Source organism: Leiobunum rupestre, chromosome 7 (assembly GCF_980474605.1).
Source record: "Leiobunum rupestre chromosome 7, qqLeiRupe1.1.hap1, whole genome shotgun sequence".
Taxonomy (NCBI): Eukaryota; Metazoa; Arthropoda; class Arachnida; order Opiliones; family Sclerosomatidae; genus Leiobunum; species Leiobunum rupestre.
Window position 1 is genome coordinate 42590797 of NC_143390.1, and position 24832 is coordinate 42615628.

At 38.2% G+C, this 24832-nt stretch overlaps 1 protein-coding gene across 2 annotated transcripts in view; it reads left to right on the forward strand.

Annotated features, from left to right (window-relative positions):
• Positions 1-212: 212 nt before the first annotated feature.
• LOC149936373 (putative peptidase C1-like protein F26E4.3) overlaps positions 213-24832 on the forward strand; it is a 110658-nt gene continuing 86038 nt past the window's right edge. The window contains exons 1-2 of one of the 2 annotated variants that reach the window (XM_090180941.1): positions 11211-11487; positions 11566-11651. The gene's annotated coding sequence lies outside the window, so the exon portion shown is untranslated. Of the gene's footprint in view, positions 342-11210; positions 11488-11565; positions 11652-24832 lie in introns of those variants that run through there. The other variant, XM_090180943.1, reaches the window with a different exon arrangement.

Below are 24832 nucleotides of genomic sequence, written 5' to 3' on the forward strand. Positions count from 1 at the left end.
ATTAGACGAACTAGTTTGAAAGGAATGCGTTTATTTATCTAACAAATTGGATTATATTAATAACATAAAATGTGTACGCACGAGGGACGTATTCGTATGATTATATTTTTAAAATCTTATTAATCAAATTAAAGATCTATTAATTATATTAGGTGGCTTTGGCCTATGCCCTTATCGCCTTAAAAAATCTAAGGTGACGAATATGCGGACACCTTGTATTAAAGCAATTTTTTCCCTGTGCATTTTGTATGTGGTCTTATGCTTAAGACGCTCGTATTGTTTACCGCCGATGCCGTTATATTTGGTAGTTTGAATCAAAGTTAACTCTATCAACAATTAAGGTAATTTGTATTTCAATGTTTTGTTGTGGATTTGTTTGGCCGTGTGTTTGCGATTTCGGGAGCCGACTAGCCAAGGCACAGTTCGTATAATGCGGATTGGCTGATAACGTGATGGGTGGATGTTGTATTGGTGTGTTATTATGCATTAGCTAAAATTAATAAATTACAGAAATGTACCGTTGTTTCTTAATTAATATATATATATTGAACTAGTGTTGTTCATTTTTCGTAAAATATAATGCGGAAAAATTACAGAAAATTTTCCGCAAATCGTGAAAATAAAAATTAAAACATAAATTACTTTTTAAGGGTTTTTAATTTTTTTAACTTTTTATCGATATAAAACGTCTAATAACCGTAAACATACTACAAAACATTAATAGTGTTACTTTGTTAATCAGTTTAAAGCTAGTCTAGAGGTTTTGTTTTACTTTTAGATTCGAAAACATGAGGCGAAAATGGCGCTTTAATAAATTTGCAAGCAATATTAGAATTATCGTGGAATTAAAAAATTTATTATTTTTTTTCGGAAAAATACGTAAACCTTTCCGGGAAAAAGGCCGACTTACAAGATTACGTGGAACAATATTTTGTCAAACGTCTTGAGAACATTTGATTTATAATCTGTGGCGCCATCCGTAGTTTGATTGCGGGACTATTAATTAGCAAAGTTCTTGGGACTCTAGAAAATTCTGCTAAGTGGTGGTTCAGCTGCGAATCTAGAGATGGCGCTAGTGTATGTACTAAAATTTCGTCCGCTACGACGAATTTACAGTAGGTTGAGTCTAAGGTCGGATCGGCTTATTTGAGGTCAAATATATTCTATAATGGAAAAATAATGAGTGTCGTAGTAACGTGGTAGTGATAGTACTCAATGGCCGTACTTAAAAGGGTAAACAATAGTAATATAAACCTAATAAGTCTATTCCGAAAGTAGGTGGTTGGAAATTTTAGTTGTCCATACCTTGTTAATTATCACTTCCTCCTACGTCATAACGTCGTCAGTTCCGTCGTCTTCTCTTACATGCCTCTATGCTTAAAGGGAATATGAACTTCCATATTTATGATGGCTCAACTAATTTCACTTTTATACTACTAGGTTTAAAAGAAGCTAGGGATGATTGGAGCTAGTTACGTTAAAACAAATCGTAGCGCCTAATAGCAGACGATTTTTCTATTTCGCTCATATTCTCACTTTAAGCACGGCCAGCATTGATCACGCGCTACAGCGGCCAGCCCTTTCGTTGAAATTTCCATGTTAACCTATGAGTAAAAGATATATGTATGGTTTGAGCGCCCCTTAGCGGAATATTATTTTTAGAATAGTCTTGCATTGAAGCCAATATAAAAATGAACGTGGCGCTGAACTCCTATAGTTTATAGTACAGTTTATAGTATAGTTTATAGTATAGTTTATAATACAGTTTATAATACAGTTTATAATACAGTTTATAATACAGTTTATAATACAGTTTATAATACAGTTTATAATACAGTTTATAATACAGTTTATAATACAGTTTATAATACAGTTTATAATACAGTTTATAATACAGTTTATAATACAGTTTATAATACAGTTTATAATACAGTTTATAATACAGTTTATAATACAGTTTATAATACAGTTTATAATACAGTTTATAATACAGTTTATAATACAGTTTATAATACAGTTTATAATACAGTTTATAATACAGTTTATAATACAGTTTATAATACAGTTTATAATACAGTTTATAATACAGTTTATAATACAGTTTATAATACAGTTTATAATACAGTTTATAATACAGTTTATAATACAGTTTATAATACAGTTTATAATACAGTTTATAATACAGTTTATAATACAGTTTATAGGGGGAAAATCCTTGCTGACGGAATTTCGATGAATGGGTTGGCCGCTGTAGCGCCAGATATCAAAGTTGGCCGTGCTTTAAGGGAAGAAAACTGAAAGGGAAAGGAAATATTAACCCACCACCCTTCGAACTGGACCTATTTAAGGTGTAATTTAAATTTAATCATAGTCTGAAGTATTTGATTCGTAATTAAGGTTGTGGTTAGGGTTGCTGTATGTTGTTGGAAGGTCGAAAAATGCTTTTTTTTAGTATAACCCCTCCCATAAACACATAATCTAATTAGAGTTAGGTGTTGGATCTAACCGTATAAATATAGCCTTATCTGTGACCGTCTTGCAAATGAATAGCCAATCAATTCTTATAGTCGGAGAATCGGTGAAGAGCTTAAATATGTTGATTACATTGCTATTCTTGTGAAGTGGAGGTAACGGGGCTGGAACTTTAATTATAGGGCTCCCAAGTTTTATTTATCAAATTAGTTCAGACGCCCCAATATTGATTGTCCAAACCCCTCCATCCCCTTAAACAAGACCCCAAAAAGTCGATCACGGCGTTCGTTTGGCCCCCTATATGCGCCTATGAAAGTGACTGAATTAGATTAACAAGAAGGTTACGGGTCACAGCCTGTGGTTCTCCAAATTCGCTCTACTCTGTTGTTGCGACGTCTAATGGCATTCACATTTTTTACCCTCGGAGCGCTCTCGGAGTAGTTTTCGCGATCGTTTCTAATTCAAATTTCATTACCAGAGCGATCTAAGAGCGCCTCGGGAGAGCTCCGAGAGCGGTACGAGGAATTCGACGTAAATAAAATCGTACGTGTTTATCGATCTTGGGATCAATTTAGCTTGTTTTTGTTTGTTAGCAAAGTGTACCTTATGGAACGCGCCACTCTGGTTAAAATATTTTCCCTCTGACGTGAGTTAAAATAGCTTTTTTTTCCGCGTTTAGTGAGACAATGGAAAAGCTCGTTCTCATTTTATAGTCAGGAAGGTTACAAGAGGCGGATTTTCAAGGAACTCGGTTTGAGGAGCGTTCTTTGAAATTTTAATGAGGCTGTCTCTGAAGACAATAAACGGTTCAACTTTGGTTAATCCTCCATCCGAGCCCGCTTTGATTGCTTCCTTTTGTGCCGGAAATGGGTGGGGCTCGGAGGGTTTAAAATGCTGGCCAGGAAGTATTTAGTCGCCGTTGATTGGACGTAAAAATTAAGCATCGAAAATATATTAAAGGGAATAGAAACTAAATAGAAAAATCCTCTTCTAACAATCGCTTATTTTTAACGTAACCAGCGCCAATCACACCTAGGTTCCGGTGACTGAAATGTGAATTACTGAAGTTCATACATACTTTAAGCGAAATATAAAATATGTACGAGATTGGTGTCATTTTGGTGGTTTTAAGAAAAAAGGCTTTTGAAGACCATATCGTAATTGGCCTTTCTATAAAGTAACATTGGCCTTATTGTTTTGATGTTGCAGCTGCGTCACGAGTGACGTATCGATGACGTTTTACTACAAAAAGCCCTGGACATAAGAGTAAATTCGACGAGGTACCCTTTTTTAAGCATAGGCCGCGTTCAGTAACAGCAAACGGTTGGACCGTTGAATGCGCATTCGCTACTGTACGACTTTTTTCACTTCCGGCCTTGACGTCACGTTTGCAAACGGAGAGTCAACGAAATAAACGTAATCGTGACGTCACAGCACGCTGGAAGGCTAGTTGCAGACGACACGGCAGACGATATTGTATAAAATTTACAACAATCGTAAAAAAGCGTTCAACAGACGTGGCGTCACGATTGCAAACGGAGCTCAACTGTTAATTAACAATTTCCCCTCCGTTGAGCGTCACTGAACGCGGCCATAGACTGAACTGAACGTCTACGTATTTCGTGACGAAGGAGCTATATAAAAACAAGTTCAGCAAACTTAGCTTATTTTATAGAAAGGTCTATTAGAATGCCAAATTATATTGAGCTAATTTTAATAAAAACCAGTAGCAGAGGTATAGGGTTACATTGTACCCTCCTATTTTTCCGATTGAGGTACAATCAATGTATTTGTACCCCCGAAAATTGCCCGTCCAAAAAATTTTAATAAATCACATTTCGGTCTATAAATTTCCCAAACCTTCAGAAATAATAATTATACTACACATAATATAATAATATATTCATATAATTATATAAATTAAGAAAATGATTTAATTAAATACTGAATTGGATTTTCTATTTGCTAAACACTGCTCTATTGTCGTGAGCTATTAGCCTTTGGTGAATTTTTGTTGGCCATTTTTGGGCTTAAGACCTATCGACCGTTAAACTGATAAATTGCGTTTCATGGTTACTTTGACGTACGTGTACATCAGCAATATCAAAAGTATATAAGAACAACTAACGCTCGTTCGTGGCTAAGTCTTTTATTTGCTATGAGCATCCGTAGTAAATAACGCAGGAAGGATAGTTAGTAAAGGAGAAGATGGAAGGTTAAATTTAAGTGGGGTGGCGGAGTAGTTAGCACTTTCGCCTTGCAGCAAGAGAAGCCGGGTTCGATCCCAACTTGTGGCACTGGGTGAAAACTCGGAACAACTCATTCCGCGTTGAGTTTGCAAGTTCTCTCTCTATTTGTTAAAGGGGTTTTTCCCCGAGGTTCTTCGGTTACCTCTTTCCATAAAACCTTGTTAGTGTAGGGAGCTGTTGGCTCGCGTGACATGTAGGTCTGGCCACTACCCTCCAACGCATTGTAACCCGGCCAACTGTTTAAAGGCATAATAAGTCGCTAGATGACTTGGGCATATAAGGTGTTGTCTAGCAGATTATTTATTTAAAAAAAATGCTTCCATAAGTATATAATTGTATTTCACATAAGTTTGTTAAATTATGCAGAGCCATTTCTAGAGTCACCTCGCAGTTTTGTTAAACTACAGACTAATAAGTGTTCTTTGCTTCGTCGTCATAGTGACCCTGTATCGAGTCGTGTCAAGACCCGCGCGTGACTATTTAATTTCGAAGTTGCCTATTTGTCTCGCGAGAGGCGATTATCTTTTTAACTCCCATACTTATTAAACTTAATTATACACTTATGGTGCCACGTACTAGTAAATCTACTTGTTCGGTGTCAACAAAAGGCTATCACGACCGTTGTGATTTCTTTTGCAATTGTCGTAAAAATAAAGTTGCACGTTCTTAGCATAGCCAGAAAAGAAACTTAGAATACTCTTCTTCCAAAGATTTATTTTAAACTCGCGAGACTACTATCTTACGCGCGTATTTGGTCCCCAACTACCCAACCATCTACCATGAATATTTTAAAGTAACGGAAAGTATCTTTGGAATTGCAGAAGCCGATTCGTATTCCTTTCCTCCAAAAAACGGTTTTCCTAAAAACGAAAGCGGTAATAGCTCGTGATGTGGTCATAAAACGTTTTTGAATCGTCCGAAATGGCTTGTTTTTAGGCTTAACGAAGACACTTTCCCTTTTTCCTATTTTCCCTTATCTGGGAAAGTATAGAGCGGATATAAAAAGACTAGTCCCAGTTTGAATCTAAAAGAAAGCGTGGGACGTCGCACCCGAAAGAAAAGTCACTCGCCAGACAGTTAAGGCTGGTTTTCACTAGGGCAAAAACGCCACGACGGTGAACGTCGACGGCAAAATTTCCCGTTAGGCCTAATGCAATATTTTTGCGTCGACTGTCACCGTTGTGGCGTTTTTGCCCTAGTGAAAACCAGCCGTGACAGCTATAGAGCGCAAAATTGCCTCATAGTCGAAGCGAGCCTGAACCCTTTCACGTTGAATACCGGGGATTGGGTAAAGACTGTATTTACTTTCTTAGCACACTGTTATTTTCTACGGTCTAAAAGCAAAAATCTGTCAACTGCTAAATCGATATTTTTCAACTATAGTTGTTTCTATAAAATCAAGAATCCATACCTCTATACTTGGAATGCTTATCCTGGCGTAACGCGTTTGGTAAGATCACTCTGACGGCTTTGGCCCCGCCTACGAGAGAACAAATCCCCTCTGCGCGCGCTCCCCTCTCACGTAGTTGTTTGTTAAGTTAACAATATACTATAAATATATAAATAAGACTGACAGAAAATATAGCGTCTTGAAGTTTTAAAATTATTCCACTCCGAAGGTCAAACGGGAACAGTAAAATGTCTTAAATATTCACGTGACTCCCGACGTTTTAGAGTGCTCTGCTTAACCTCTCTAATATAAACTTACTATAAAACCTAACGTGAATGGCGTACCCGTAAATGGGTTCCGCAAATTTTATTTTATTTTTTCAACCGCAGATAACTAAAAGTGGCATTTCACAACCCGCGAAGAATCGCGGAGGATCTTAGCACTCAATGCTAAATTCCTCGCTGTAGATAGGCTATCATTTCGTTTTGAAAAATGCGGAAGCTCACTTAATTTATGCACGGACGAGATAAATATTGTGTAATTGACTGTCATCCGCTGATTAGAAATACCGCGGCTGCATTTTGAACTTCAAAACACTTTAATGACGAGTGTCTATTAGATTATATTTTTTCTTATAACTTTATTATGAAAGGAAAGTCACGTGTGTGTGATTGAGTTGTACCTAAACTACGTAACGCCAGAAGTATATAATACTTATCATACGAGAGAAGTACAACTAATACATTATATCTTCGCCCTATCACGGCTTAAATTTTACCGCTTGTATTAAACAGTCTAACAATGTTAAATGTAGAAATTACACTGCGTAGAGTTATCTACTTATTTAAAAACTACTTTTTCCGATGTAATAGTTTCTAAAAGTCACTTTATGATGTATTACTTATCTCACTATTTTTCTACCTAAATATATTCTGTAAAATCAGAAGGAAAGTTGTTCAAACAATTTGAAATCTACAAATCACTTCATTATTCATTAAATTACAATCTCAAAATCGGGAAATCGCAATATAAAAATCGCGAAATCAATATAAAAACCCGAAATTCCAAATTTTAAAATCTCAATCAGTATCATACTTCGAAGATACTTTGAGATTCGAAAATAGCCCAAAGAGAATAAAAAAAGCACTCTAGGAAGTTGAATACTTCTCAATAAGACCGATATTATTTACTTCTGCTTGTAAAGAATATGTACATATCGTGTTTTCTTTCCCTCGAGAGATTGTTCGTCTTCGATCGGCTCAATCATAAGGCCGGGGCCTTTGGGAATGACGGGAAAGAGTGACTCCGTTGACGGCTAGCGTGGAAGGTGGAACGGCCTTATTACCGTCCGAGCTAACGTCTTTTGGCTTACGTACGGAGACTCGATTGGATTCCGCAGGATTTTGATTCATTCGCTTTATTTCGTCTGGGTGGCGCGCGAGCGGAATATTCCAGGAATGTTGTAGTCCCTCGTGTCAGGCGCGAACCGACTCCCCCACGCCCACGTAGTGATTGCTTACGGGGGAAAAATAAAGCGAGAGAACGCTGATTACGTCGTTGACCCACGGACGAAGAAATATGTACAGGGACTCGTTACTTTGTATCAAAATAGAGTGTTAGGATCGAACATTCATAGAAATGCCGTACACTTTACAGGAAATCCGAAATACAGCCTGTATTTCTTCAAAATCCGGAGGTTTTTTTTTAAATTCCGGCAAGAGATCCAGAAATACGACGGGAAATCGAGAAATTGCAAAATAGCGAAATCGGACGCAAAATCCAGCAAGAGATCCAGAAATGCGATGTTAATTCGAAAAATTGCAAAATCGCGAAATCCGTCGATAAATCCCGGAAATCCGTCGATAAATCCGGGAAATCCGTCGATAAATCCGCGAAATCCGGGACAAAAGTTAAGAAATCCGAAATTTTGAAATCCAGCGTGAAATAAATCCAGTACACATTTTCGGCAAATGTGTGACCCCTCGGTATTAGTATAGTTCATTTTGGACTAACGTAGTGACTCTCATTTTGGGTGAAAAGTAGAAATTTAAAGGCTGATCACTCGCCGTAATCTGTAAGTCTGTAGCTTTGACTGTACTAAAGCGATTACGTATCCGATTACCAAAGGCTGTACTCGGTTTCTCGCGCTGGTAATCGGTTTGCAGATTTTTGGGAAGTGGTCAGCCCCTCGATTTCGTTGAAAAAAAAATTGCCACCTTTTTAGTAGCACCAGATTCAGATAAAGACGTTTATTAATTTAATACAATTTTAAATCTGCCATTTAAAGCGCCCCTACGTGAGTTAAAAATTAACTAGACTCTGCCGTACACATATTTTTTGTCCATGGGTTAAATAAAATAAAATACATAATAGGTGTACGCTTAATATTTCCCGTGTCAAAAAATTACGCTATTAAATCCCTCTAAAGATAGCGTAGTCCACGGTCGACTGGATGCCATTTTTTATAATGTATAACCGGGAAATTGCGTAAATCATATTTGAAATCCGGATTCCCCATAAATGGCAGATAACGCGTAATTGTTTTATTACAGAAAATTACATTTTTTAATCGCCATTATCTTAAGGGTACTATATATCGTGTTTCAGTTACGTATATTAAAATTTAAAAGTTAGTTCGATTTAATTATGAATTATTAAAGATAGGATTATTAAACTGTTATTTGGTCTTAGATCATGTAAATTTTAGCTTTCAAAGTGATTCCCGTGAAGCTAAAATTCAATTAAATATACATTTTAACCATGGCGCTACCTATCGAGAAAAGGTGAAACTAAATGAATCTAACGAAAATCAAGATAAATATATATATAAAAATTAACCACTCAATTTGAACGTTACGCTCTAAAAATTCTATTAGTGACCTTTAAATTTTAGCCACAAACCTCCGGGACAGCCAGTGGCGGCGCTAGGAATTTTCGCGAGCGTAGGCAAACCAAATAAATGGGCCCCCGACCCGGGACCGCCCTTTTCTCAACGAAATGCTTCAATAAAATAAAGTAGTGATGTACATGACGAACAAAAAAGTTCTAACAACAGTAAAACGAGTCCAAATATAAGAGAACTGGTTTTATTTACTAGGAGATACCTCCAAAATTTCTAAATACATTATCGACAATGGTTTCATTGTTATTTATAAATAATTTTGAGATCCTTTCTAGATCAATTTTGGGCCCCTTATAGGGTGATTTTGGGGCCCCTCAAAATCTTGACGTCGGCAGTGGCCTACCTGGCCTACACCCTAGCGCCGCCACTGGGGACAGCGTCGGAATAAGGATGACCACCTTTTGAAATCGCCCCCTCATTTACATATTTTTAATTTTAACAATAACGTCAAGCGTCAGCTTAGGCCAGGCGCCCACTGCTCTTCGTAACGTTTCCATCCTACCTTTCACAAGCCTTTGCTTCGTAACGGAGACAATGGCTTGTGGATGGCAGGACGGATACGAAACGGAGAGCCAGTGGGCGCCTAGCCTTACGCGTATCCGAGAGACGCCTCTCAAAGTTGAAAACTCCCATCTGGATAAACTCCCGATTTAATTACCACAATTGTAATTGGTTTCGGTCCGAATTGGCAATCCTACAGCTAAACTACTATTTTGTTCATTTCCAGCATTTCAATCAAGGATATTATTTAAAAAAAATTGCTTTTGGATATCTTTTCGGATTATTAAATATTCCAAAGGGTTGTATACTATTGGACCGAATCCCGTTTGACCGAATCCCATTGAACCGAAAAGTATTTTCGTTTATAGCCCAACATGGCGGGATTCAGTTAAATGGGAAATTTAAATCTGGTTCGTTTTCACTTCGGGTAGGTTAGTTCAGGTTGGGTTAGGTTAGGTTAGGTTGTGCTAGGTTAGGTTAGGTTAGTTCAGGTTGGGTTAGGTTAGGTTAGGTTAGGTTAGTTCAGGTTAGGTTAGGTTAGGTTAGGTTGGGTTAGGTTAGATATGGTAGGCAACTATTTCACGTCGGGTCTTATCAAGGTTATTTTCCAAAATTAAACCCGGAAAATATCAAATTTCAAGGGAAAAAGGTCTAAAAATACACGTCGGTACGAAATAATAAATATTGAAGACATAGTTTAGTCCAAATTAGATATACTATCGTCACGTAACCTACGATATATAAATATGTATCACTAACGGTATATTGAATGAAAACCGGTTTTCGGTCGATTGGAATTCGGTTGAATGGTACATTCGGACGAATGGGATTTCGGTCCAATGGTCTACAATCATTCCAAAGACATCCTGTAAGGTTATTTTTTTATTACAAAGGTCATGATCGAAATTCACTAAAGATCGACCATTCGGTAGGGTAAAGAAGATATAGTTCCGCGTTTGTCTGCCAAGAAATAGTGGCGGAAACGATCTGTCATCTTTAAATTAAAAGATGGAGTGGGTCTAATAATTTTGGCGAAAGCTTGTCGCCGGGGAAAAGGCAAAACATCTGGCATTGTCAAACCCCACGTTCTTCCGATATTGGAGAAACAATGAAATGACTCGAATTAATTGGAATTTCTCTAGACGCATTCCATCTTTCGATACGTAACCATTCGCGTGATGACTCGACGCATCCCACTCCATCGATCGAATCAGTGTATATATATGTATATATATATATATATTAAAAGTAGCTGACGTCATCTCGTTAGCGAGGGTGAGACGCGAATTTGAAACGTGCCGGATTGGCCGGACGAGTTCCAGAGAGAGAGAGAGAGAGAGAGAGAGAGAGATTTGTTATTTCCCTCTCGACGGAAGTTCGGTCCCTGTTTCTTTGATAAGGAAAGTTTCCCCCGCGGGTCGACCCGCACCCTGTAGAGCTAACTGCGCACCCTGAATCCCTGATAAATGAACCGAAATCAATCCTTCGCTGATCAAGAAGAGTGAAGCGAGAGTACCCTCGGGAGAGTGAACGAAACTAAATTGCGGACAGGCAGGGGGAAAGCGGGGGACGCCGACGATACACCGGGCCTCAACAACCCGCCGTGCAATCCGGATATCGGCACGTGCTCCTCTCTCTCTCTCTCTCTCTCTCTCTCTCTCTCTCTCTCTAAAAACTAGTCCGTATCGAGCGATCCCAGCCAGAAAGCGTTCGACTACGGACGCGTTCGGAAGAGCTTCAGTTCTTCCACTCTCTCTGTCCCTGTCTCCGCTCTTCAGCTCTCTCTCCGCTCCGCGGTGGTTCCACAAATCGTCCCTCCTAAAACTAACGGGTTGCGCGCGCGACGCGCCTGGAAAACTTTTCCGATTTTGTTTGCGGAAGGCTTTCTTGTTTGATTTCGGCTGTCCGCAGTTAGCGGCGCGTGTGCGCGCGGAAATAAAGGATTGCTTTTATTTGTACTCGGAGTTAAGGAGGTACGCGAATCAGTGCTCCCCTTCGATCGGACCCCAATTGGTTCGTCTAAACTCTTTCTTTCATCTTATCCTTCTCAGGGTATTATCCTAAGACGGACAAATATTTGGACAGAGTCGTGTACGTTTCTTTCTTTGGACCGTTGTAACTGGAAATTTGATACCCGGTGAGTTCTGGCCTTAATTTTCTATAGTTTTGTTTGCTCGTTTTATTTACGGAGAAGACGGGGTTGATTTTGTTGTTGGGGAAGGTTTGATTTTGGTGTTCTTCCGGTGTGGTTTGTGGGTTTTTCGAATGGGGGGGGGGGGGGGGGTGGTTTTTTCTATTGCGGACTGCGAGGGAGCGAATTCGACTGTTTTTGGCAGTGAATAATGACTTTTAAATGGTATTCTAATTGAGTCGTGGTGGTTTCAGAAGATGTATGGGACAGAATGTCGTTGTGTTTGTTCGCGTCATTAGTCGTATTAAGCCTGATGTTGACCTTTTTTTGTACGTTTGTTTGATAGTTTTGTTTTAACGATTGAAACCCGAGAGCGTAAATCAAGCGAGTCTAGAAAACCAAAACCCGATATTTTTTTGACTCGCGTGGCTTTGGCTCTCAGGTAAAAAGTGGGACATAAATTGATGGTTTCTGACTTTGAAACGTATTGTTTTCTACTAGAACTTACGTATATATGTTTGCGCTATCACGCGAATGGACTTACATACAATTGGTTTGTCTATGGCTGTCTTTACGCTGTCAAAGTAGAAAGTATTTGTCTTCAAAGCTTTGGCAGAATGCCCGCAAGGACTCGAGACAGTCTGAGATTATTTTATTGAAGCGCCTATTATAATGATACAAACAATGTCAAATATACACTTGTGTTTATGTGGGTTTAAAATCGAAACTAAATTACATTTTTTCCGGAGATTTATAAAACATAAAATAAAAAACTTTTTAAATTCATTAATCTACAACCCGAAAGTGTGGTTCGAAAACCAATGCTAAAATTCCAACTTGATATACTGGTATACTGTTAACCTAGATACGTTTAATTTGAAATTAAAAACGCGTGTTTAGGATATGCATACTTAGAGCTCGGCGAAACAGATAAATTAACCGCTAAAATTTCGATTAACCATAAAAATTACAATTAACTGTTTATTCGTGGATATTATCCAGACTAAAAAGCAATTTAACATGTAAAAATAATAGGTTTTTTCGGATAATTTGTGGATAAATGTGTGTTTTGGATAAAAATAAATAAAGTGATTAATTCTTATCCAAACGCCGAGCTCTATGCATACTTCTATTATTTTTTGAAACTTTTTAAAATATTTAATTAAAAAAAAATTGAACAAGAATTGACATAAGAACATTTTAACTATACTCGAAATCAATGTTACATGCGACAACTAAAGTGGTTGGCATTTAATATTAATAAACATCCGCGTAACTTCATTATTTGATTAATAGATGGCCTTAGTTCGTTTTTTAAGCTTGCAATTTTCACCCACAGAAAATCATCGTGTTAATTTACACAGAAAAATTCTCCGTTTTATCTCCAATCTTAATCCTTCGTTGTAAAATCTTTAAAAACAGGGTTGCCATGTTCTTTTTAATGTAGAAGAGGATGTTATTACAAATGATGGTGGTTGAGGTAGTTAAATTAAATTTTTAAAGTGGGAAAATACTAATTTTTACAAGTCCTTTCATATTAGGGGCAGACAATAAATTTCAGCTAACTCTAATCTAATAATATTTCACATAGATCACTTCATTTAGCGGACTATTTTAAGTGGGAAAATATTTTTATAAAAAAACTATGTTTTTTTACAAGTAATTTCAAGCTCTTACTTCGAATTATTGGCAAACAATAAATTTCGCCTAACTCCAATCTAATAATATTTCACATAGATCACTTCATTTAGCGGACTATATTTCCGACGGAGGACGAAAAATCCCCGGCTTTGTTAGTGATCGAAGGTAACAGTAACTTCGAGTTTACATTTAAATGCTACAATCTCAGTTTAAATAAGCGCCATTTTATTTTAAAATGAATACCCTAACCACAGAGCCACTCTACGGAAGACGCAAAAACAAAATTACACAATTTAATACGCGCGCAGCTGGCACGAGCTACTTCAATCGACGGTCGAGTCGCCATGGTTACAGACGGGATTCGTCGTTCGTCAAAGTTTCGGAAGGGGGCGCTGTTGTTGTCTCCCAGAAGCGAAGAAAGTCGAAACTTTTAAGTCTTTGTCTTGTAATGAATTTTTAATATTCTTTGAACAAGTTTTGCATCGTCTACAACATCACGCTACCGAATAAAGAGTTTTCACTTTACAAGGTACTTGGATAAAATTAATTACTTTCGTACGTAAAAAGGAAATAGAGGTGAGGGGTATCGCAACATCTTTCTCAGCCCAAATGTTCATCATTTTTATTCTAGACTAGCTTGAGTGAATACGAAAGTAGCCGCTAGGGCTGCGCCGTGAATATTCAATTTATCTTATCGCGTTTGCCATTTTGGTTTACTCTTCAAAACCCTGCCCGAACCGAAACTATATTCATAATATTATTAACACTCTCGAACGTATAGCATTTGACGCTTAAATAAAACGCTTAACCCGGGCCAGCGATAACGGGCCCGGGCCCCGGTAATACAATAAATCTGGGGCCCCAAGAGAGTCGTTATTAATTAAGATAACTATACGTGTATTCGGTAAGAAATTTGGACAAAGGTTCAAACTCGGGGCCCCAAGAGAGTCGTTATTACTTAAGATAACTATACGTATATAAGTGGGGTGGCGGAGTGGTTAGCACTTTCGCCTCGCAGCAAGAGGAGCCGGGTTCGATCCCAGCTTGTGGCACTGGGTGAAAACGTGGAACAACTCCTTCGGCGTTGAGTTTGCAAGTGCTCTCGCCACTGGTTTGAGGGGTTTTCTCCGAGAGCTTCAGTTTCCCCTTCCATAAAAACTTGTTGAGGTTAACGGTAATAGTTAGTGTAGGGAGCTGTTGGCTCACGTGGCTTGAAGGACTTGCCAACACCCTCCTACGCATTGTAAACCGGCCCCCTGAATTAATGGCTTTAAAAGTCGCTTGATGTGGTGCCTTGGGTATTAGCCTAGCTTATTATTATTATTATTCGGTAAGAAATTTGGTCAAAGGTTCAAACCCGGGGCCCCAGTCTGCATGGGCCCAGTGGCGTAGCTAAGACACCCTAAGCCCCCCCCCCCCCCCCGCGAAACTCTTTTCGGGGTTTTATCCGGTGTCTAGCATATTATTTGATTGGAATTTAGGGGCCCCCTGAAGTCCCTCCCGTATTGCGGGGTCTGCGGATGCTTTATTTACGCCCCTTTTCTCGTTGGGTCTGCACCGAGGGGTACAAATCCCGTACGCTCTAGAGAAAAATGATTTTATTAATATTAAAATTTTAAATATCGAAATCGGGACGAAACTTAGTTCCAAAATTTAAAAATCAGTAAGCAACAAGAAAATCGTGCTTTGAAAACGGACTATTTTTCGACCTAGTTGCAACTCCCTTAAACGCTTTAAATATCCTTATTTTTTTCCTTAACGGAGGTTAAGGTTATATATATATATATATATATATATATATGAAAAGCAATTGGAAGAAATCGAGCTGGTCGTCCTTAGCGCGATCAGTCATCTTTAATAGCCGTAATTATTTTATGGCTCGATAAAAGCGGGGAAAAGGGTCATTTGGTGGCGCCCTCTATCTATTGACACACTTATTAAAGGCAGATTTCTCCCGGAATTTCGCGGGGACGCTTAATGGTGTCCTCTTTGACACTCGGGATAGTCCCTCTCCTTCTCCGCCGACTATCAGGTGGACGGCTAATTGTGACGAGGTTGGACTCGTCCTTGTCACGAATGCCACGTTCAACCCCCCTCCCTCCCCCTCTTCGTTTTTTTTAATTCGGGCCTTTTATAAATTGACCGCAGGAATGTTTCTTTGATCGGGCGTATTCGGGGCCGCACCTCGGATCCGCTCGCGCTGCATTTGCATATAGGGGGGGGGGGGAAGCGACTCCACTCGAACCATTAACTCTTATTAGCTTTGGAAACCCCTTTTGGCCCCCCACCCGTTACGTAAGCCTCGGCGCCCACTCAATCTCCCGAACGCGTCCTGCGGGGCGAGTCTCCGCACCGAGGTCGTGTCCGGCGTTATGCCGGAACCCGCGAAGTAACGGAGTAGCGTCGAACGGGTGTCCCTTTAGCCGTCGCATTCTAGCGTATTAGATCTCTCGGCGGTCTCGGCTCATAAATGGAATGATATGTACGTGGGCCCGGCTCGCTTTGAAGGTGTTCCGCGTCGTCGGGCGAATACCAATGTCGGGGCCCGAGTTCAATCGGATTTTCTTATTTGAAGTGGCCCGTTTGGGACTCGACGCTTCGGCTTAGAGAGAAAAAAGAATTGAAGTATTCCTTTAATGATAGCTCTTTTCCAGGCGCGCTTCTTCCAAGATGAATCGTTTTTACGGTTATTACCGCGGGGATATTTCACCGGCTACGTTTAGAGGAAGGTTCAAGCTGGTAATCTAACCGGCTCCGTTTAGAGGAAGCTTCGAGCTGGTAATCTAAACCCTCTAGATTATGGGTAAAGGTTTGAAAAACAGTTGTCCGTTTTCGTTCGTGATAATAATAATAATAATAATCAGCTAGGCTAATACCCAAGGCACCACCCTAGGCCTAAGTCATCAAGCGACTTTTGAAGCCTTTTAATTCGGGTGGCCGGGTTACACTGCGTAGGAGGGTGGTGGCAAGCCCTGCATGCCACGTGATCGAGCCAACAGCTCCCTACACTAACTATTACCGTTAACGTAATTATTACGATTAGACCGTAATAGTGGCTTGTTTTGAGCAATCAAATTACTTCTCCGTGCCACTTTGTGCCGCGTTATCTCATTTGACCCAATTTCAATCGTTGCAAATGGACTAATTGTAAATTTAAAAATGATAGTATTTAAAGACCTCTTCGTGGTATTTGTACGAATTACTACGAATGAGATTTGCTACAATTAATTTAAAGCCAGAATAATTGAAGTTACGCGTGACGTTTGTATGATGCTATATTAAGAATTCGTTCAGTGGTGGATTAATCAATTTAGGCTGAGTAGGCTAAAGCCTAGAGGCCCGCCACTTTATATAAGGAGGTGAGGGGTGGGGAGATGAGGCCTTAAAGCACGTTGCAGGGAAGCCTTAATAAAGGTCTGGTTTAAATGGTGGTTGTTAATTCGAAACTGAATGAATTCAGGTACCTAAGAATATGAGATAATAACACTTACGTCGTTAGTACAGTGAGAGAAAAATGTTCTGTAACAATTACAGAAAATTGCTGGCAACCCTTGATGCCAGAAAACCTATGGAAATTGTACAGAAAAATCTGTCTTTTCTTACTTCAGAATTTTTCTGTAAAATTTACATTTTTAAAAATATCCCTATATACCGATTTCTGTAAATTCTACTCTTCTCATCTGTGTTTCAATTATGTATTTTTTACAGATATATTTGTAAATTATACAGGTTTTCAACACAGGTTGAAACTGTAATTTTTTAAGAAAATAATTGTACCCTTTACAGATTTTTTCTTCATGTGTAATCTGTATTTTTTACAGAAATAATAATATTTACAGTAAATACTCGTGAAACACAAGTAACGGAGATAGTTCTGTAAGTCTTACAGACAATTGTAAAAAGTGCAGTCTCACTAGTAAAATTTACGGACGTACACTGTGTATAGCCAAAACCAATTTTATGTTTATCTTTCTTACAGAAAAAAAATGTAAAGCTTTCTTACATTTCACTACTGTAAAAAATATCTGTAGGAAGTACAGATATTTCTCAGTGTAGCGAAAGTTTGTCTGCTTTTTAAACACAAAACTTTATCATAGATGGTCGCGAAATTTAGAATCTCTCTAGTCCCATATTCTCAAGTACCCGAATTAATATTATGTTAAATCAGGTGCCCTTTAACGTATTTCGAACACACGATACCCATTTTAGATTTGGTACAAATGAAGTTCGAACATTTGCCACACGATTTTGACAATTGAAATTGGAACAAAGGGTACCAAATTCACCAGCACCATAACCCAATAAGCTTATGAATTCAGAGTGCGCGACCTACATAGCTAAGATACGCAATTCCTCAAAAGCTGGTAATCTATACCCCTAACGCACCGTCGCGCTAGAGTTCCTAATGGTCGTAGCAAACTGCGAAATATAATACGGGACGATCTGAAAACTGCGGTTTAGACAAAAGACTCGAGTTTCTTGGATTATGATATCCGACACCGTCTCGAAACGACTTCCGGTATATAGCCTAAACCATTACGTCAAAGGGTCCGAATTTTCGGCAAACGGGCAGCGTGACTGTTTGTCCGCGGCCAGGGCCTAGTAATGGAAAACGTAAATCATGTAGAACTTTTCGAAATAATAGCGAACTTCATTCTCAATTGATGACTTATTGACTTGGATTTCTTCGTTCCGTTGTTTCACGCCGGCCTATTTTCAATCGATTGACATTGTAAAATGACTTTGAAAACATCGGGCGGTCGGAGTACGTTCCGCCTCGTCCGGTACGCGATGATCGATAAAACCGAAATTTGAAGCCTCGTTAATTTTGGTTATATTCTCGCGGCCGCCTTTTCTTCCGCCAACGTTTCCTATATTGATAGAGCCTTTACCATTTTCCATCTAAGCTAGATGGGATCGTCTCGAAGCGGCTCGCAGACTTCACGTAGTCCTTTCGTTTCGCGTTCAGTACGCGGTGATTTGATCCTTCAACAACAAACGACGCACCTTTTCATTCCGTCCTCCGAAATAAAGTAGCCATCCGAATATTTGGTAACCCCCTCCTCTCGCGCTACCCGGGACATTCTACCCTCCTTAGTTAATGGAACCTATTTATCTTGAGTTTCGTCTTCAGTCTCCGAGATTTTCCCCTCTGTTCTCTTTTCCCCAACACACTGATTTTTTGCTCTCGTACAATTTGTCATTTTGTTTGGGTTTAAAAGAAATAGCCCCAAATTCTTCCGTACTCTCTCCCGAGAACTGCAAGCTCGAAATTCCCGTTCTTCTTCCGTGGACAAAATAAAGACTGAAGAGAAATTTTTGTTTCCAAGGTATTAGGCTTACCTACGACTATACCGATAATAAGTTGTTAGACATTTTTATCTCCAAGAGACCTATTACCGTTCCTTATTTATTTTTGGGTTTTCGTTTTTTTCCCATCAGAGTTTTTTTTTTAAATTAAGAAATATTTCATTGTTCTACACTAAAGAAATATAAAAATTTTGGAATGAGAAACCGGTGGTTTTATATTTTTATTTTATGTTTTTATGGATTTATCACGGACTGTGCCGTTTTATTACAAAAATAATGGAAATATGAAAACTTGGGCGAAAATTCTATCTTGAAAGGAAACTCTTTATTTATGGAACATCCTGTCTGCGAATTTTAAGATACGAAATTCTATTTCTTCAGGTTTTTTTTTCTTGTTGTTATGGTTGTTGTCTGGAATAGGTTTGTTCAAAATGGTTGGCCGCTTTTGCATATACATTGGAAGCCCTAAGCCGTCATCCCGTACTTATTTTTTGTCACGGAAATTCCACTTGGGGCAGTGGCCTTTGCTTCCAAAAAATAACAGAGCACAAGACAACTCTTCGGGGGATCAGCCGTAAATTGTTTTTAAAAAATATACAAGGTAATTTCAAAGATTTATTTTACATAATACCAATATTCTTGAAATTAAGTCTTTAAAATATCATAATCAAGGCAAGCTAATGTCAAATTATTAAGGTAGTCAGAAATGTCGGAAACTTGTTTTAAAATTCTCAAAATTTATTTAAGAAATTTCGAAAAAATAATTTTAAGAAATGTCAGAAAAAATCGTTTTGAGAAATCTCGAAAAAATTGTTTTACGAAATCTCGAAAAATAATCATGGTAAGAAATATCGAAAAAAACCATGCTAAGAAATCACAAAAAAATCATGCCAAGAAATCACAAAAAAATCATGCTAAGAAATCACAAAAAAACATGCTAAGAAATCACAAAAAGTCATGCTAAGAAATCACGAAAAAATCATGCTAAGAAATCACGAAAAAATCATGCTAAGAAATCACGAAAAAATCATGCTAAGAAATCACAAAAAAACATGCTAAGAAATCACAAAAAGTCATGCTAAGAAATCACAAAAAGTCATGCTAAGAAATCACGAAAAAATCATGCTAAGAAATCACGAAAAAATCATGCTAAGAAATCACAAAAAAATCATGCTAAGAAATCACAAAAAAAACATGCTAAGAAATCACAAAAAGTCATGCTAAGAAATCACGAAAAAATCATGCTAAGAAATCACGAAAAAATCATGCTAAGAAATCATGAAAAAATCATGCTAAGAAATCACGAAAAAATCATGCTAAGAAATCACAAAAAAACATGCTAAGAAATCACAAAAAGTCATGCTAAGAAATCACGAAAAAATCATGCTAAGAAATCACGAAAAAATCATGCTAAGAAATCATGAAAAAATCATGCTAAGAAATCACAAAAAAATCATGCTAAGAAATCACAAAAAAAACATGCTAAGAAATCACAAAAAGTCATGCTAAGAAATCACGAAAAAATCATGCTAAGAAATCACGAAAAAATCATGCTAAGTAATCACGAAAAAATCATGCTAAGAAATCATGAAAAAATCATGCTAAGAAATCACGAAAAAATCATGCTAAGAAATCACAAAAAAACATGCTAAGAAATCACAAAAAGTCATGCTAAGAAATCACGAAAAAATCATGCTAAGAAATCACGAAAAAATCATGCTAAGAAATCACGAAAAAATCATGCTAAGAAATCACGAAAAAATCATGCTAAGAAATCACAAAAAAATCATGCTAAGAAATCACAAAAAAACATGCTAAGAAATCACAAAAAGTCATGCTAAGAAATCACGAAAAAATCATGCTAAGAAATCACGAAAAAATCATGCTAAGAAATCATGAAAAAATCATGCTAAGAAATCACGAAAAAAAAATAATCCCAAGAAATCTCCAAAAAAATAATTTTAAGACCTTAATTTTCCCAAATCTCTTTTTGGGAACCTCCTTCACGAAAATAATATCTACTCAAGCGCTCAACAGTCATTAAGAAGTTTTTACTCGTGCGGTTTCAGTTTGTGTAAATTTGTTTGTGTGGAAGTGTAATATATAAATGCGAACTGAGCCGCGAAGAGATAGTTCTCGGTCTTACGGCGTGTCCCCGCTCGAATCAATTATTCCTCGTATCCCGAAGTGTATATCCGCGCACCCTTGTCCATAATATATTCGTGCCCGGAACTGACGCTCGTCCCTCCGGCTTTTCGTAACTTCTTTTCTGGGTTTACGGGCGATAGTAGTACCGGAGAAGAGGTGTCGGACGCTGGTATAGGTGAAATCCGCGTGGAATCCCCCATCCATCACGGAATCCTGAAGGGCCCCAGTCGATGTTCCATCAGCGGAGAAACTGAAGAGGAAATAGAGGAGTTACCCTCTCCATCAATAATAACCATCCCTTCGTCCCGGTCTACACCTCTTCGAATGCACTTTTTCATATTAAAAGTCTGCGGTCCAATTTCGATCCTACTTTCTCTAAGTCGTCTCGGGAAAGACAGCCGAGTTTATGGAAGGACTTTGATTCATCTTCAATTATTTAAATTCCTCTGATTCGCGAGGATGAATTCGGTGGTTGATTTTACTTTACGTATAAAAAAGCGTGAAAAGAGTTTTACCTTTTGAATATGATAATTTTCCACCAAATTCTCCCAAAAAACTGTTTAACCAAACAGGTGCACTAAGTTAATTAAATTCAATTGACCGATTTCAAAATAGTATTAGTCGATAATTCAAAATAACGATCAAAAACGCCGCCGATCAGTTTAGTAGAATATTTTATGGCGGCGTAATCGTCAGCCATTTTCGGTATGGAGATAAAGGCCGGAAGGCAGGCAAGGCTGCCAGATTTTGATAGACCGAAACCGCCAACTCTCTCAAATGTTTTCGTTTTCGAAACGTTAATTTTGCGGCGTAGCTATCGACTAAGACTATTACGTTTTTGCGTGTAACAGTACCGTTACATTGTGAGGTATAGCAGGCTTATTTACCCGCTTTTATACCCTAACATGGCGGCGTATTTTCACGCGCAAAATGAATTTTAAAATCCACCAATTTCGCGTTAAATACCTAGGGTCTATAGAAATTAGAAAACCTTCTTATGAAACAATATTTGTTTCTATACACCCTTTTATATCCTTATTTGTGAGAGCTGCCATTTTATTACAGGTCTGATTTCAAAAAGCGCATGCAAGACCGCTTCACGCGGTCAAGTGCACGCGACGTCTCGAGCTGCACGATGAGCACGTGCAGGCGCCCTTGCCTGTACTATTTTAAATTAGGCCTGTAATGAAATGGCCGACTTCGTAAAAGAGTGTATAAAATACGGAAGTTCACGTGTAAATGAGATAGAGAGTACGCGCTGGAGTCGATAAAGATTTTGAAATTCGAAGTCCACGTGCGAAACGCGAGTGCGAATAATGTACTTAAAAGGTTTAGCTTAGCTCGTGACGCGGAGAAAAACATATACATACATTCTGGTTGAAATAGATAATTTAATTATTTATACCATAAGTAACATAATAACCATAAGTATGACACTTCCTATTAATTTAATGCTATAATTTTCTAACCGAACCTTTTTTCAAGCTGTGACTTGGACTCGCGACTTACCGTTTTGGATGACTTCTTTTTAATAAAATTTAGGCCTAATATATCGGAGAGCACGTTCTGGAGTCGCGAGGGGCTTTGTCTTTGTTTTGAAGCCCGCGTGATAAAATAAAACATGAGCTCGTGGCGCCGAGAATTTTTTTTTAATTTTTATCATTTTAGCCTAATATTCCGCCTATCTATCGGAAACCAGATATTTCGACTTAGCGGAAGTCTCCCATATTTTAGACACTAGAGGGCTCTGTGCTGAGAAAACATCTTGATTACCCAATAACTATGTAAATCAGTTTGGTTGTAAATCTCGTTAATTGTCATACTTATTGTTATTATGTTACTTATGTTTATACTTAAACTAGCCCTAGTTTAACCACTTCGTTTCCTTGCAAATGTTTTACCTTTTTTTTACATTTTGTTATTTTCATTTACATTTCTTGTTATTTCGTCAAAATTTTGGTTGTCGAGTCGAAACATTAGAATTGGTAAGTGGACGAATGGTTAACCTAAGTTACTTTTATGCCTGGTGCGCGTCTCCACTGTCGACGAGGGAGTCGTACGTCTCTGTCGCGACCTTACCTTGATACGGCGCTCCCCTCGAGCGGAGAAAACGCGGTGTTTGCCACGTGTGAATAGGGAACTCGGCCAAATGACTTTCGTGTTTATATTGAGAATGTTAGCCTTGTTTCTCCCACTGAAACAATTCGGGTAGTTGAATCCTCGCTACGGCCTCGACAAGATTGTATTTGTCTTTCTCTCGCTGCAAGGAGAAGCAAATTGCCTCCGACTTGGCTCGCGAAGAGATCCCTAATTAGCTTATTCGATAAAAATCCGCCATCCCCCCTGCACCCCCCTCCCGAAGTAATCCGAAAGGTACCCGAGGTTCGTCTTTTATTCATAAATGATACAATTTTGCAAGATAATTTATTCAAATAATATGATTTCTTCCGAGCTATGATTGTTGTTTAGCTAAACAATTAATAGCGTTTTCCATTTGATTGCTCGAGATTCGCCCCGAATCTGTCTCTGACGTCATAAATCTCATCCCAATTGACTAGAGTAAAACCGCTAATGGAACATTCCATGGACATATTCCCGCGCTTTGTTGTTTTTCGTCTGCTAGTAATCTAAATTTTCGCGTCTTGCTCTGCCATTTTGCCAAAAAAATTAAAAGGAACACGCGAAAATTTGCTCCGATCTCGATCTCGATCCGTTGATCTGTCGAAATCGGCAGATCGGTTTTGGGCGATCTCGGAGCGGGAAACAGAACACGCGAAACTTGATCGGAGCAGATCCGAGCACGCTAATGGAACGTAAAATGTTGATCAGAGCGATCTAGAGTGCTCGACAGCAGTCAAATGGAAAGCGCTATTAGAGTTCGCGCAAGAAATCCCAAGAATATATTTATTTTGAGAGAATGACTAGGTTGATTAGCGTTCCTACCAATCCATTATTATCCTCCCGTTCAAGTGCAAATCATATCATGTCATTGGTTCTGTAAAACGGACGTCTTGCGAAGTGATACCCTCGTCCTTTCTTTACGGGGGTAACTAGAACATGGTGTACACGGTACGTTTCAATATGGTATTCTCCATAATAATAATAATATATAATAATAATAATAAAAGCTTTTTATTCAGATATCCTTTTCAGTTACACTGCTTTACAAAAGGGTCTGATACGTTAAATTAATTTAATATTAGTTAATTTAAATCATTATTTGACCAATAATCCAAGACACTTCTATTAAATATTTTTAAATTTCCACAATTCTTAATTTCATTCGGTAAAGAATGCCAGAGTTTAATCCCATTTTCTTTGATACTTTTACTATTCAAAGTTTTTTTTAATTTTCTGAGTTTCTATAGAAGTTATTGCCACTACCCCGCGTATTGTGATTATGAACTGTGTTACCCTTTGGGAACAATATCAATATATAGTCTGGGTGACTATTGTTATGAACTTTATACATAAATTGCAATAATGATAGAAAGTATATCCTCTCTAAATACCCTTTTTCAGACGAAAATAAGGAAAAATGAAAGGAAGTATAATTTACGCAGGGGTGGTTAAAGGTGGTTTTTTTCGCCTGTTCTGGGTTTTTTGAGCAGGTTAAAAAGTCTAGCTATATGACGTCATTTTACTTCAATTCTGTCTTGACGAAAAAACGGGTTGGAGTAAGAAGGGAGTAGTTAAAGGTTAAAGGTTATTTATAAAAAGCTTGCCCGTCATGTTTTCGTGCAACGAAATTTAAGCAGACGACAAAGCTAGATTACTCCCGCTACACCTCCTTTCGAGGAGGAGTAAAAAGTGTAACCTTAGAGCTCTGGAACAAGCGAACAAAATTCGGGACAGGGTAAATCTTACCCCGAGAACAGGCGAATAAAACGTCTTAGGGTAAAAAGTTTACACTTTTTGTCCCCGGACAAGCGAAAAAAAAAACCCCTTAAGTTTCCCTCAATACTCACTCGTGGCGCGACAGTCTAGAACGCGGTAGAAAAGCCTGTTACGAGCGTAGATCTACCAATGATATTTCTATACACTTTCCCACTAGTATGGGAGATTTTATTTTCTACTACCTTCTAGAC